The sequence below is a fragment of the Bos javanicus genome, chromosome 10 (genome assembly GCF_032452875.1).
Source record: "Bos javanicus breed banteng chromosome 10, ARS-OSU_banteng_1.0, whole genome shotgun sequence".
In the NCBI taxonomy this organism is placed as follows: domain Eukaryota; kingdom Metazoa; phylum Chordata; class Mammalia; order Artiodactyla; family Bovidae; genus Bos; species Bos javanicus.
Window position 1 is genome coordinate 21,214,348 of NC_083877.1, and position 16,211 is coordinate 21,230,558.

Here is a 16,211-nt window from a genome sequence, read left to right on the forward strand (position 1 = left end):
GATCAGTTCAGATGCCCAAATGTGGAGGATGGGAAGCCAAGTAGACATATCCTCAATCTAGTCCCAAGTGGAGGTGGATGGCCTTCACTGATGGGACCAAAAAGAGAAGAGAATGGTAAAGGAAAGAAAACAAAGACTAGGGAAAGATGCCCGGTCATTAGAAACATTGATAATCAGGAGAGAGAAACAAGGGACATGTCAACAAAAGCTGCGTGATCTTGGGCATTTATTCCTCTCTCTGACTCCAATGGCACCTTGATAAGAACTAAGTTAGGTGGTCCTAAGGGCTGTGACCGACACACTAAGCACAGCCAAGAGGAGCTACCCCACATCCGAGGTCAGGGGCAGAAGCCAGGAGGACCCCATGCCCAAAGGGCGGCGGCCAAGAGGAGTTACCCCACTTCCGAGGCCAGGGGCAGCAGCCAGGAGGACCAATCCCCCGCCCGAGGCCAGGGGTGGCGGCCGGAAGGACCAACCCCACATCCATGGAGCGGTGGTTACGTGGGCGCAGGAGGGCCTAAAGGAGCTATCCCATGTTGAAGGTCAGGAAGGGCAGCGGTGAGGAGATACCCCTCATCCAAGGTAAGGAGCAGTGGCTGTGCTTTGCTGGAGCAGCCGTGAAGAGATACCCCATGCCCAAGGTAAGAGAAACCCAAGTAAGACCGTAGGTGTTGCAAGAGGGCATCAGAGGGCAGACACACTGAAACCATACTCACAGAAAATTAGTCAGTCTAATCACACTAGGACCACAGCCTTGTCTAACTCAATGAAACTAAGCCATGCCTGTGGGGCATCCAAGACGGGCGGGTCATGGTGGAGAGATCTGACAGAATGTGGTCCACTGGAGAAGGGAAAGGCAAACCACTTCAGTATTCTTGCCTTGAGAACCCCATGAACAGTATGAAAAGGCAAAATGGTAGGATACTGAAAGAGGAATTCCCCAGGTCAGTAGGGGCCCAATATGCTACTGGAGATCAGTGGAGAAATAACTCCAGAAAGAATGAAGGGATGGAGCCAAAGCAAAAACAATAACCAGCTGTGGATGTGACTGGTGATAGAAACAAGGCCCAATGCTGTAAAAAGCAATATTGCAAAGGAATCTGGAATGTCAGGTCCATGAATCAAGGCAAATTGGAAGTGGTCAAACAAGAGATGGCAAGAGTGAATGTCGACACTCTAGGAATCAGCAAACTAAAATGGACTGGAATGGGTGAATTAAACTCAGATGACCATTATATCTACTACTGTGGGCAGGAATCCCACAGAAGAAATGGAGTGGCCATCATGGTCAACAAAAGAGTCCGAAATGCAGTACTTGGATGCAATCTCAAAAACAACAGAATGATCTCTGTTTGTTTCCAAGGCAAACCATTCAATATCACGGTAATCCAAGTCTATGCCCCAACAAGTAACGCTGAAAAAGCTGAAGTTGAACAGTTCTATGAAGACCTACAAGACCTTTTAGAACACCCAAAAAAGATGTCCTTTTCATTATAGGGGACTGGAATGCAAAAGTAGGAAGCCAAGAAACACCTGGATTAACAGGCAAATTTGGCCTTGGAATATGGAATGAAGCAGGGCAAAGACTAACAGAGTTTTTCCAAGAAAATGCACTGGTCATAGCAAACACCCTCTTCCAACAGCACAAGAGAACACTCTACACATGGACATCACCAGATGGTCAACACCGAAATCAGATTGATTATATTCTTTGCAGCCAAAGATGGAGAAGCTCTATACAGTCAACAAAAACAAGACCAGGAGCTGACTGTGGCTCAGATCATGAACTCCTTATTGCCAAATTCAGACTTAAATTGAAGAAAGTAGGGAAAACCACTAGACCATTCAGGTATGACCTAAATCAAATCCCTTATGATTATACAGTGGAAGTGAGAAATAGATTTAAGGGCCTAGATCTGATAGATAGAGTGCCTGATGAACTATGGACTGAGGTTCGTGACATTGTACAGGAGACAGGGATCAAGACCACCCCCATGGAAAAGAAATGCAAAAAAGCAAAATGGCTGTCTGGGAGTCCTTACAAATAGCTGTGAAAAGAAGAGAAGCAAAAAGCAAAGGAGAAAAGGAAAGATATAAGCATCTGAATGCAGAGTTCCAAGGAATAGCAAGACTAGTTAAGAAAGACTTCCTCAGCGATCAATGCAAAGAAATACAGGAAAGCAACAGAATGGGAAAGACTAGAGATCTCTTCAAGAAAATTAGAGATACCAAGGGAACATTTCATGCAAAGATGGGCTCGATAAAGGACAGAAATGGTATGGACCTAACAGAAGCAGAAGATATTAAGAAGAGATGGCAAGAATGTACAAAAAAGATCTTCACAACCCAGATAATCACGATGGTGTGATCACTGACCTAGAGCCAGACATCTGGAATGTGAAGTCGAGTGGGCCTACAAACAAAGCTAGTGGAAGTAATGGAATTCCAGTTGAGCTCTTTCAAATCCCGAAAGATGACGCTGTGAAAGTGCTGTACTCAATATGCCAGCAAATTTGGAAAACTCAGCAGTGGCCACAGAACTGGAAAAGGTCAGTTTTCATTCCAATCCCAAAGAAAGGCAATGCCAAAGAATGCTCAAACTACCGCACAATTGCACTCATCTCACACGCTAGTAAAGTAATGCTCAAAATTCTCCAAGCCAGGCTTCAGCAATATGTGAACCATGAACTTCCTGATGTTCAAGCTGGTTTTAGAAAAGGCAGAGGAACCAGAGATCAAATTGCCAACATCCGCTGGATCATGGAAAAAGCAAGAGAGTTCCAGAAAAACATCTATTTCTGCTTTATTGACTATGCCAAAGCCTTTGACTGTGTGGATCACAAGAAACTGTGGAAAATTCTGAAAGAGATGGGAATACCACCAGACCACCTGACCTGCCTCTTGAGAAATCTGTATGCAGGTCAGGAAGCAACAGTCAGAACTGGACATGGAACAACAGACTGGTTCCAAATAGGAAAAGGAGTACATCAAGGCTGTATATTGTCACCCTGCTTATTTAACTTCTATGCAGAGTACATAATGAGAAATGCTGGACTGGAAGAAACACAAACTGGAATCAAGATTGCTGGGAGAAATGTCAATAACCTCAGATATGCAGATGACACCACCCTTATGGCAGAAAGTGAAGAGGAACTAAAAAGACTCTTAATGAAGGTGAAAGTGGAGAGTGAAAAAGTTGGCTTAAAGCTCAACATTCAGAAAACGAAGATCATGGCATTTGGTCCCATCACTTCATGGGAAATAGATGGGGAAACAGTGGAAACAGTGTCAGACTTTATTTTTTTGGGCTCCAAAATCACTGCAGATGGTGACTGCAGCCATGAAATTAAAAGATGCTTACTCCTTGGAAGGAAAGTTATGACCAACCTAGATAGCATAGTCAAAAGCAGAGACATAACTTTGCCAACAAAGTTTTGTCTAGTCAAGGCTATGGTTTTTCCTGTGGTCATGTATGGATGTGAGAGTTGGACTGTGAAGAAGGCTGAGTGCTGAAGAATTGGTGCTTTTGAACTGTGGTGTTGGAGAAGACTCTTGAGAGTCCCTTGGACTGCAAGGAGATCCAACCAGTCCATTCTGAAGGAGATCAACCCTGGGATTTCTTTGGAAGGAATGATGCTAAAGATGAAACTCCAATACTTCGGCCACCTCACGTGAAGAGTTGACTCATTGGAAAAGACTCTGATGCTGGGAGGGATTGGGGGCAGGAGGAGGAGGGGACGACAGAGGATGAGATGGCTGGATGGCATCACTGACTCAATGGACGTGAGTCTCAGTGAACTCTGGGAGTTGGTGATGGACAGGGAGGCCTGGCGTGCTGTGATTCATGGGGTCGCAAAGAGTCGGACACGACTGAGCGACTGAACTGAACTGAAGGGCTGTGACAGTCCCAAGAGCTTTGTTATGAGAATCAGAGAAGAAATCAAGATTGAGCTGCAGAGAGAGCCAGGGATAAAGAAGCCCCAGCACAAAAAGTAAAAAGGAATGAAGTGGGCAGTTCTGGCATCACAGACCCCAACCTGGGTACAACATTCCTGCCCTGAGCTGAGGTGAGGCCAGCTCAGCCTTACCCTTACTGGGATGTGCTTCTGTCTGTCCTGAGCATGGGTCAGGGTCTCCTCTGCTGTGGAGTCTGCAATTAAGTGCAAAGATGTGACTAGGTAGCAGGCTGGGTTTCAGGCACTGCTGATTCTATCAGAAGAGCTAAGGGATACATGGACTTTACAGCTCTAGAATTAAGAAAGGTGGAAGTGATCACTTTGGTGTACGGTTGAAACTAACACAACATTGAAAAGCAACTGTATGAAAAAAAAGAAAGATGGAAGTGAGATCAGTCCTGGGTGTTCTTTGGAAGGAATGATGCTAAAGCTGAAACTCCAGTGCTTTGGCCACCTCATGCGAGGAGTTGACTCATTGGAAAAGACTCTGCAGCATGTGGGGTCTTCCCAGATCATGGATCAAACCTGTGTCCCCTGCAATGGCAGAAGGATTCTTTACGACCACCCACCAGGGAAGCCCTATCGCATCGCTCTTGTTACATGACAGTGCATACAGATCTACCTCACAGCTTTTTAAAAGTTACATAATATTCCACAGAACAAATACTACCCTAGTTTAGCAGATCTGAGAGTGTGGTCTGGGAACCCCTTGGGGGATCCTTTCAGGGGGCCTATAAGATGAAAATTATTTTCATAACAGTAAGACATTATCTGCCTTCTGCACTCTCACTCCCTTACAAATGCACAGTGGAGTTTTCCAGGGGCTCCATGACATGTGATGACGTCATGGCTCTGATAGCTAATGAAATAATACGTGTACTTCTAATATTTTCCAAAATGTTCTAAAGAAGTAGACTTGGGGTAAAAAATATGTGCATTTCCAAAAGATGAGTTCAGCTTGTTCTTGAACTTCTACTGTGTTATTCCTTACTAACTTCAATTGTACCTGCTTTAATTTCTGTATAATTGTACAATATTGTTATTCTGAAATTCTGATGTTTTCCTTGGACCCATGGGGAAACACAAGAAATAAGTACACTTTATTTTGTTCTGCAATAATATTTTTAATGTTTTTCAAAAACCTTTCTAAAATTTGTCATTTTGTGGGACTTCCCTGGCTGTCTAGTGGTTAAGACTCTGAGCTTCCACTGCAGGGGACATGGGTTCAATGACTGATCTGGGAGCTAAGATTTCACATGCTGCAAGGTGTGACCAAGAAAAGTTTTTTAACTTAAAATAATAATAAAAATCTGTAATTGTATCTAAAATTCATACTTTGAAATGTTACAATATTTTATTCTAACACACATCATCACTTCTTTATATGTTTCTTATGTTCAAGAATTTGCCATTGGCTTAAGAAAGACAGATTAGAAGACTTGCTTCTTCAACCCACAGTTGCACCATTCATGTCTAAAAATACTGGAAAAGATGAAACTGACATGTCAGAGTTCTCTAAGTAGCTAAAAGGAACAATAGATTCCAAAGCAATTGGGCAAAATTAAGAAACAAAAATATAATGAAAGTTATATTTCCCTCAACTATATAGCTACCAATAGTTTATTTTATTATGTCTTATGCAACAGAACATTTTGAATAGTGTTATAGCAGTAGGTATACTGCAGCATCATTATGAGACTAATCACTCAGAGTTTAGAGAAAACGGAATTGCCTATTTTAAATGTAGATATGTTGAGTTCTTTAAAAGCTAAAAAATTGTTTCTTTCAGCCCTTCAAAGAGGAAATGAAAAAGTTACTGAAGCATCATACAGAATAAGTTATTGCATTGCATTCACTGGAGAAGTGCACACAATAGCTCAGAGATAATAAAGCCTCGTACCTTGACATCACTGAGCACCTGCTGGATGAAAAGCCATGAAAGAAATCTGAGCGCTGCCACTTAACAACAATACAGTCACTTATCAAATTAAAGATTTAGCAGCAAATATGAAGACTGAGTTATTCTGAAGAATTGTACTTTTGCTTCATAAATGAACGAATCAACATACATAGGAGAAACATGCTGTTTTCTTGTATCCATCTCATGTCAGCACTAACTAATCATTAAAGGTCTTCTTTTATGTGAATACTTGGCAGCAAACAAAAGTAGTGGCGAATTCTCAGTGCTGACTTCTTGAATCTCGTGGTTTCTCCTGAAACAGTTGTTTTGATATTTAGCTGCTGGCCCTTACCTTAGCACAAATAAAACAGTGGCACAAAACTGTCATTAAGTTCTTCACTGCACATACTTGCGGTTTAGGAAAAAATGCCAACTTCACATAAGATTATTTCATTAAGTCTTAACCTTTTAAAGAATATGTGGTACATACACATATATGTACAATGGAATATTACCCAACCCTGAAAAAGAATGAAATAATGCCATTTACAGCAACATGGGTGGATCTAAAGATTATCATAGTAAGTAAAGCAGGTCAGAGAAAGACAGATATCAGATGATATCACCCATATGTTGAATCTATGATACAAATGAACTTATTCACAAAACAGAAATAGACTCACAGACAAAGAAAGCAAACATGATTATCAAAGAGGAAAAGGGTGGGGATAAATTTGGAATTTGGAATTAACAGATACACACTACTGTGTATAAAATAGATAAACAAGAAGGACCTACTGTATGGCACAGGGAACTATATCCAGTATCCTGTAATAACCTATAATGGAAAAGAATCCGAAAGGGATAGAGATAGACATGCATGTGTATATAACTGAATCACTTTGTTGTGCACCTTAAACACTGCAAATCAAGTATACTTCAATTAAAAAAAAAAAAAAACTAGTTAGCACACACACAAAAACCTTGATCCTTGAGAACACATCTTTTATCATTCTTTGTGAAGACATGGAACAACAGACTGGTTCCAAATAGGAAAAGGAGTACGTCAAGGCTGTATATTGTCACCGTACTTATTTAACTTATATGCAGAGTACATCATGAGAAACACTGGGCTGGAAGAAGCACAAGCTGAAATCAAGATTGCCAGGAAAAATATCAATAACCTCAGATATGCAGATGCTGCTGCTGCTGCTAAGTCGCTTCAGTCATATCCGACTCTGTGTGACCTCATAGACGGCAGCGCACCAGGCTCCCCCATCCCTGGGATTCTCCAGGCAAGAACACTGGAGTGGGTTGCCATTTCCTTCTCCAATGCGTGGAAGTGAAAAGTGAAAGTGAAGTCGCTCAGTCATGTCTGACTCTTAGTGACCCCATGGACTGCAGCCTACCAGGCTCCTGCGTCCATGGGATTTTCCAGGCAAGAGTACTGGAGTGGGGTGCCATTGCCTTCTCCGATATGCAGATGACACCACCCTTATGGCAGAAAGTGAAGAGAACTAAAGAGCCTCTTAATGAAAGTGAAGAAGAGAGTGAAAAAGTTGGCTTAAAGCTCAACATTCAGAAAACAAAGATCTGGCATCCACTCCCATCACTTCATGGGAAATAAATGGAAAAACAGTGGAAACAGTGTCAGACTTTATTTTTCTGGGCTCCAAAGTCACTGCAGATGGTGACTGCAGCCATGAAATTAAAAGACACTTACTCCTTGAAAGGAAAGTTATGACCAACCTAGACAGCATATTGAAAAGCAGAGACATTACTTTGCCAACAAAGGTCCGTCTAGTCAAGGCTATGGTTTTTCCAGTAGTCATGTATGGATGTGAGAGTTGGACTATAAAGAAAGCTGAGCACCAAAGAATTGATGCTTTTGAACTGTGATATTGGAGAAGAGTCTTGAGAGTCCCTTGGACTGCAAGGACATCCAACCAGTCCATCCTAAAGGAAATCAGTCCTGAATGTCCATTGGAAGGACTGATGTTGAAGCTGAAACTCCAATACTTTGGCCACCTGATGCAAAGAGCTGACTCATTTGAAAAGACCCTGATGCTGGGAAAGATTGGGGGCAGGAGGAGAAGAGGACGAAAGAGGATGGATGAGATGGTTGGATGGTATCACCGACTCAATGGACATGAGTTTGAGTAAACTCCGGGAGTTGGTGATGGACAGGGAGGCCTGGCGTGCTGCAGTCCATGGGGTCACAAAGAATCGGACACAACTGAGCAACTGAACTGAACTGTGAAGAAATGGGAAGTATACATAAAACATTGCTGATGCATGCTGAAGAACAATGGTTATCTCAAGGAAAAGCACTTGCGCAATCAACTGAGACGGAAACTGAACTGTTCATTTTCTTTGTGTAGCACTATTTTACTGGAAAGAATGACTGATAGGCAAACTATGATTATTTATATTTGGATATTTGGCAGGTATTTTCTCAAAAATAAACAAAGGAGACTTCACTTCAAGGAACATAAGTGACAATACTTGCTGCCATTCATACAATTTGAATTTTCCAACAAAAATTACAATTGTAGGAAATCTGCATCTGCCATCCTGAATTTAACAACTGCCTGACACTATAAGAGTTTTCCAATGAGATCAAAATTGATATTAATAAATGTGATTTTTAGTATTGTGCAATAAAATATATCAGCGTTTGGAGGGGTATGCATAGCTCAGTGAACCAAAATTTTCCAGAAGACCAACACGTGATGTTACAGCATCACACGTAGGTGAATGATCCACTCAAAGTGTAAGATAGATCAAAGGAATTTTAATATAACAGAGCTGAAAAATGTGTTGATATGGTTTCACATTCCACACTGAAACTAAGCTTTACGAAAACTACCAGTTTCCCTGGTGGTCCAGTAGTTAAGAATCCACCTTCCAATGCAGGAGACTCAGGTTCCATCCATGGTCAGGGAACTGAGATCCCACATGGGGGCAACTAACCCCGAGCACAACTGGAGAAAAGCCTACACGCTGCAAGGAAGACCCAGTGCAGCCCAAATAAAGTAAACTTTTTTAAAAAAGAAACTATCAGTTGTCAAGTGTTGCTGTAGTATGAAAGAGAAATATTCACAATTATCTGAGAAAGCTGATACTCCTCTCTTTCCAACTGCGTATCTATGAGTCCAGATATGCTTCATCTACTTCCATCAAAACAGCACATTATAACAGAGTAAATGCAGAAGCAGGTATGAGATGTTAGCTGTCTATTATTAAGCCTGACATTAAAGAGGCTTGTAGAAATGTACAATAATGCCACTTTTCTCACTATGTTTTTGCCTTAGAAAGTATAGCTATTTTTCATTTAACACGGTATTTATGAAAAAATGTCTGGTGCAGCCACCATGGAAAACAGTGTAGAAGTTCCTCAAGAAATTAAAAATAGAACTACCATTTCATCCAGGAATTCTGCTTCTGGGTAAATATCCAAAGGAAATAAAACAATTATCTTTTAAAAAAATTTTTAATTGAAGGATAATATAACTGTTATCTTGAAAAAAGTATCTGTACTCTCACGTTCATTGCAGTATTATTTACAATAGCCAAGGTATGGACACAATCTAAATATCTGTTAATGGATAGATGGATAAAGAAAATGTGATATATATGTATAGTATGGGATTTCCTCGTAGCTCAGTCGGTAAAGAATCTGCCCGAAATGCAGGAGACCTAGGTTCAATTCCTGGGTCGGGGAAATCCCTGGAGAAGGAAGTGGCAACCCACTCCAGTATTCTTGCCTGGATAATCCCATGGACAGAGGAGCCTGGCAGGCTACAGTCCATGAGGTCACAAGAGTCAGACATAACTTAGTGACTAAACTACCACCACCGTGTATATTATATATACACACAATATTTTAGCCTTAAAAAAAAAAGAAAACTATAGTTTAATAAAAAGTTGCTTTAAAAAAAGAAAGAGAAAGAAATATTGTCGTTTGTGACAGCATGGATGAACCTGGAGGGCATTATGCCTAGTGAAATAGCCAGACATAGAAAGACAAATACTCCATGGTATCACTTACACGTGGAATCTAAAAAGAAAAGTCAAACTCATAGAAATAGTAAAAAAAAGTCTTTTCCAAGGCTGGGGAGTAGGGGAAATAGGGAAAGATTGGTAAAAGGGTACATTTTCAATTATAAGATGAAAAGTTCTGAGGATCTAATATATGTATAACATGGTGGCTAGAGTTGATAAACACTACGTTGAATAACTGAAATTTGCTAAGAGAGTAGGGAGAAGGCAGTGGCACCCCACTCCAGTACTCTTGCCTGGAAAATCCCATGGACAGAGGAGGCTGGTAGGCTGCAGTCCATGGCGTCGCTAAGAGTCGGACACGACTGAGTGACTTCACTTTCACTTTTCACTTTCATGCATTGGAGAAGAAAATGGCAACCCACTCTAGTATTCTTGCCTGGAGAATCCCAGGGACAGGGAAGCCTGATGGGCTGCCGTCTATGGGGTCGCAGAGTCAGACACGATTGAAGCGACTTAGCAGCAGCAGCAGCAAGAGAGTAGAACTTAAATGTTCTCACCAAGAAAAGTTAATTATGTGAGGTGATGGATGTGTTAACTCAATGGGGAGAATCCTTGCACAATGTATATGTATATCAAATCATCACATTGTACACTTTAAATATATCTTACAAATCTTTTATCATTTATAACTCAATAAAGCTGAAAATGTTATATATATGAACATATAATGGGTTTTAATGAATAAGTTAAAATTTCTCAGTTTTAATTTCTATTACAGTAAATTTTGGGACTTCCCAGGTGGTGCCAGTGATAAAGAACCTGCCTGCCTATGTAGGAGACACAGGAGATGTGGGTTCAACTCTTAGATCAGAAAGATTCCCCTGGAGAAGGGGATGGCAACCCACTCCAGTATTCTTGCCTGGAGAATCCCAGTGACAGAGGAGCCTGGTGGGCTACAGTGCATGGGGTCGCAAAGAGTTGGACATGACTTAGAGACTAAACAACAACCTGCCTGAGACTTCCCAAGGCTACTTCCCATCAGCCTTCCTGCCCCCAGCCTCAGATCTGAGAAGCCCACTCCACAATCTACCGGGCAGAGCAGTAGCCCGGGGGCGGAGGGGAACCAGGGCAGAGAGCAGGCCCTTGACAGCTCCTCTCAGATTCCCACCACCCTGTTTCTGCCCCAAGGAAAATTTCTCAGAGGGCAGGCTCCCTACACAGCCACCAGTTCCTGCTATCCCCCCAAGGACGAAAAGCTCCCCCCTCCCCCACTAGGAGACTCCACCCTCACTGACGGTCTATTAATCCCTATCTATACCCAAGGCCTTTCCAGTTGAGCACAGGTCAGGCTCCTGGAAATTATAGGTCGGTTTAAGGAGAAGATTGATAGTGTGTCCTCCAAGGCTGCATACCAAGGACGTTCCAGACAGAGCATTTGACCCCCATCCTCCTCTTTCCTGAGAATATATTCTCCCTGTCAGTCCTAAATATTGCCTCAACAAACTGTTGCTGAGTCATAAATTATTTTTCTCACTGACATTCATCTCACAACATAATACACAGAACGTCCCAGGACTCTGCTCACATCCTGTGCTCCCTCCTGCCCTCCCAGCCTCTGCATCTCATCTCCCTCCTGGGTTTCCAGCTCCAGGCGTATCCATGAAGTCGGCCTGCCCCTAAACCTCACATGGTACACAAAAATTAATTCAAAATAGCACACAGATTTATAAGTAAAACATAAAACTATAAAACTTTTAGAAGAAAACATACAGTAATCTTCCTTAGCCTGTTAATATGATAAATTACATGGACTGATGTTTGAACATTGAATGAGCTTTGCGTCTTGGTTGATTATGATGTATAATGGTTTTTGCTGCTGCTGCTGCTGCTAAGTCACTTCAGTCGTGTCTGACTCTGTGCGACCCCACAGATGGCAGCCCACCAGGCTCCCCCGTCCCTGGGATTCTCCAGGCAAGAACACTGGAGTGGGGTGCCATTGCCTTCTCAGATAATGGTTTTTAGGCATTGCTAAATTCTATTTTCTAAAATTTCATTAATATTTTTCTATTTGTGTATCTATATTCATGAGGGTTCTTTTTTCAATATTTATTTATTTATTTGGCTGTGCCAGGCTGTGGCACGCGGGATCTTGGCTCTCTGTTGTGGCATGTGGGATCTAGTTCCCTGACCTAGGATCAAACCCAGCCCCCTGCATCAGGAGCACAGAGTCTTAGCCAGGAAAGTCCCTCATGAGGGTAACTGGATTGTCGTTTTCTTTTTCTTTTCTTTTTTCTTCCTATGTTCGGTCTGGTTTCAGTATCAAGATAATCTCTTTATTAAATGAGTTGGGAAGATTTCTTTCCTTTTCCATTTTCTGGAAAAGATTTTGTAAGACTGGTCAAATCTCCTTAGCATACTTCAAAAGGAACAGGAGTTCTTCCTTCCTTTCTTTTTTCTTTCACAATGGTAATGATTACCTGGAGGAGGCAAACCACTCATCTACTCTGAGGTTCAACTATGACCTGTTTGTTTTTATATTTCTATAATACTAGTATAGCTTTTACTATGTGCCAGGGTCTATTCCAAGTATTTTGTAAATATTAAGTCTTTAATCCTCATATAACCATTTAAGGTAGATACCATAATCATTCCTACTTCACAGAAGAGAAAACTGAGGCACCAGATAAATACAGTAACTTGCACAAGGTCACACAGCCACTACAGGCATACCTCAGAGATACTGCAGGTTTGGTCTCAGAGGGGTGACAGCTTTCCCAAAGACGCACAAAGTGTATGTATGTACAGGCTCCAGCGCCCTCTCTGACAGCTGTGCAGCTGGGAAAGAGCCCCCTGCAGGATAGTCAGCACCCACCTGCCCATGCAAAGGTCTGCCTGCAGACCAAAGAAGCGGGGTCTGAGATAAAGCGAAGATGGTTCCTGGAAAGTTAAATGTTGAGCGACTTCACCTCCCTCTTCAGGGGCCCCAGGCCTTCTGCCCTTCCCACCTTAAAGCCTGCAGATCCCAAACTCATTTGATAATGGTTTTCAATAGCATGAAAGCATGCTAATGGGAGGTCCAGCACACTGGGGCTAAGAGAAGCCTCTCTCCCTCAACGGCTAGAGGCTTGAGCCAGCCTCTAGTGCCTCCTGCCTTCTTTGTCTCCCTCCCACCAGCATTTCCTCTCCTTTTTGCACCAGAGCCTGGCATAAGGAACAGTCCCCAGCTCCCACTAAAGTTCCACAGCAGCCCTCACCCACCTCCCCTTCACTGGCTGCCTCCTCCTCTCCTGGGTGGCAATTTGACTGGAGTAGCTTGAGCTCTGACTTTTAGAACAAACCCAGATGACCAGGCTCTGGTAGCCCAGTGGGACCTGGGAAGGGACTGGTAGTCCCCGGGGCCGTGTGACAGCCTCTGGGCTCTTACTGCACCTTGTCAGGCTTTGCTTAACCCTGGAATGGAGCCCCAGGAGGCCTAGGGATGGGGTGAGGGAAAAACTACCGCAAACAACACGAGGGCGGAAACCCCAGGGCCACCCTAAGAACAGAGTCCCGTGTTCTGCTAGGACAGCCGTCCAGAAGCCGGTGAAAGTGTGATGGACGGGGCTGTTCAAGGGGGAAGCTCACAGAGACAAAGGCCCAGAAATCAAACCTGAACTGAGGCAAAAGCCGAGGGCCTGGCGTGTCATTGGCCAAAATGAAAACTGGCAGACTCTCTCCTGAGTTGTTCAGGGCACTCCTGGGTAGGGTTTGGGGCAAATCCTTCCCGTCCACAGCCTGAGGTCACCACTGTCACCGGTGTCTGAAGGCCAGAAATAGAAATGAGACACTTGGCCTTCTCATGTGCTTAATCTAATGCTTGATTTATTAAAGAGGAGACAGTGGCCTTTGGCGGTGGAAGCCTTACTAGGCATTGGAGCTGCTGGATGTGGCATGTGGGTCCTTATATTCATGTTGCTCCTCCAGGATGCTTTCTGTCACACCACAAGGTCAGCCACTCCCTCACTCCCACCCTAGAACTTTGCTCTGGCAGGGGAGGGGCTGCTAAATACTAGGGCAATAAAAGCCTCCTGAGTCTCATTTTCCTGTACTTAGCACAGGGACACAGTGGTGGATAAAGTGAAGGGAAGCCCAGCTCCAAGGATGGGATTATGATCTTATATATATCCCCCAGGTGATGAATGTCCAGTCACTCTGAGCATATTCAGGGCAGCTCCTGCCCTTGCTTTAACACAGCACTCACTCAAGCAGGGAGGGACCTGCAAGATTTCAGTGGGCAGAAGGACAGCACAAGAGTGGTCTGGCCACCAGGGGCTCCGGGGAAGGATCCTCAGTCACCAGGTGGTCTGCAGCATGAAGTCATAATGACAGACCTAAAGATACAAAGGAATAATAGGCTCACCGCAACACCAGCCACCACAGGCCTTGAAGCCAGGTTAACAAATGGGAATCATCACTCCTCCCATCCATGGGGCAGGAGCAGGAGTGCTCCCAGAACTGAGGGCAGAGGTGAGGGAGGAATCAAGCTGTTAGGCAGATATTCCCACAGGGTGACAAAGCCACAAGGAAAAAGAGCTGAGAAACTGGGACAGGTCTTTCCAGGTGGGGAGAAAGCTATGGATGTGATTGGGGTCATTAGGAAGAAGCTGACTGCCCTCCTCATCCAGTCCATCCCCCATCAAGGGCAGGGTTTGGGGGAATCTGCATGGAAAAGTCTACAAAAAGGCAATGTGTGCAGTGGCTAGAAAAACAGTCTTCAGGGACTTTCCTGATGGTCCAGTAGCTGGGACTCGGTGCTTTTACTGTTGGGGCCAGGGTTCAGTCCCTGGTAGGGAACTAGGATCCTGCAAGCCCCAAGGTGTGGCCATAACAGAAAACATTTGCAAACAAACAAACAAACAAAAAAACCCCACAAGCTTTAGACACCAAAGAAACTGTTCTAAAGGTGGCTCAGTGGTAAAGAATCTGCCTGCCAGAGCAGGAGATGCAAGAGACATGCGTTGGATCCTTGCATTGGGAAGAGCCCCTGGAGGAGGAAATGGCAAATCTCTGCAGTATTCACACCTAGGAAATCCCATGGATAGAGAAGCCTAGAGGGCTATAGTCCATGGGCTACAGACACTAAGCATGCATGCTTGCTTACTTGCTAGGCTTAGTAGCTATATGGCCTAGGGCAGTGATTCTCAAAGTGCCTTCCTTGGTCCAACAGTATTAGCCTTACCCAGGAACTTAGGAGAAATGCAGATTCTTGGGCCACATCCCAGCCTTCTGGATCACACTCTGGGGGTGAGATCCCACTCACTGTTTGATCAAGCACTCTGGCTGATTCTACTGCATGCCAGAGTTTGAGAATTGCTAACCTAGGACGGTTACCAATCTCTCTAAGGCACAGTTGTTCTCATTGGAAAAGTGAAGATAATAGTGCCTACTTCATAAGGTTATTGTGAAGATTAAATAAGATACTGCAAATACAGAACTTGGCCCAGAACTTGGTAAGCCTTCTGTGAATGTCAGTTATTAGTACTATCATCTCCCAGCTATTCCACAAAAGGAAGGGAACCCAGGGCCTAGTGTTGCCCTCTTCCTGGGCCACCTAGTCAGTGTCATTTTCAAGCATGCAGTGCTAACAGGAAGATACCTAGCGCACCTCCCTCTCAGGGGGGTGTTCACTGTGTACTGAGGGAAGGGAAGGGACTGGGAGGCCACCTGCTTCAGGTCCCAGCCAGGGAGCTCAGCTGTGTGTGGGCTTCCCTTTGTATGTCCCACACCAGGGGACCAGGGACACACTGGCTGCTCCATCCTCACTGAAGGGTAAAAATCAACTTCTCCAAGCCTCACATCAGCCTGCACCACCACCACCTCTTCCAGAGTTAATAGAAAACTGTGACTCAAATAACGGATTAGATAGATAAATGTGCTGGTGCAAAGATGTTTTTAGTTGAAACATGAGGAGGGGAGGCTTTTCACAGTGTGAACGCCCTTGCTCTCCCACCTAACGCTAGTGCAAGGGCACATCCTGGTCTCTATGGTTACCAAGAGCAGCCTCGTCCAGGAGGACCAGAGGGTAAAGAGTGGGAACTGAGTCCCTGGTTGCCACAGCAGGAAGAAGGGATCCCACAAAGGCAAGGGAGGAAAGGGTGGGGCCATTTTCCACCAGCTCCAAGGGGCAGGATGAGAAGCCTCTTAACCTGAAAATGAATTTCACAGAGAAGGCTATTTCCCTGCATTTATTCCTGGCACACCGTGTTTTGAACAGTTGTTCCCATTTTTCTTCGAAGATGTCACTTAAAAATTTTTTTTTCAATTTTTCTATTTTCATCAGAGAGAAAGAGTCAAGTAGATGTGAATCTGTC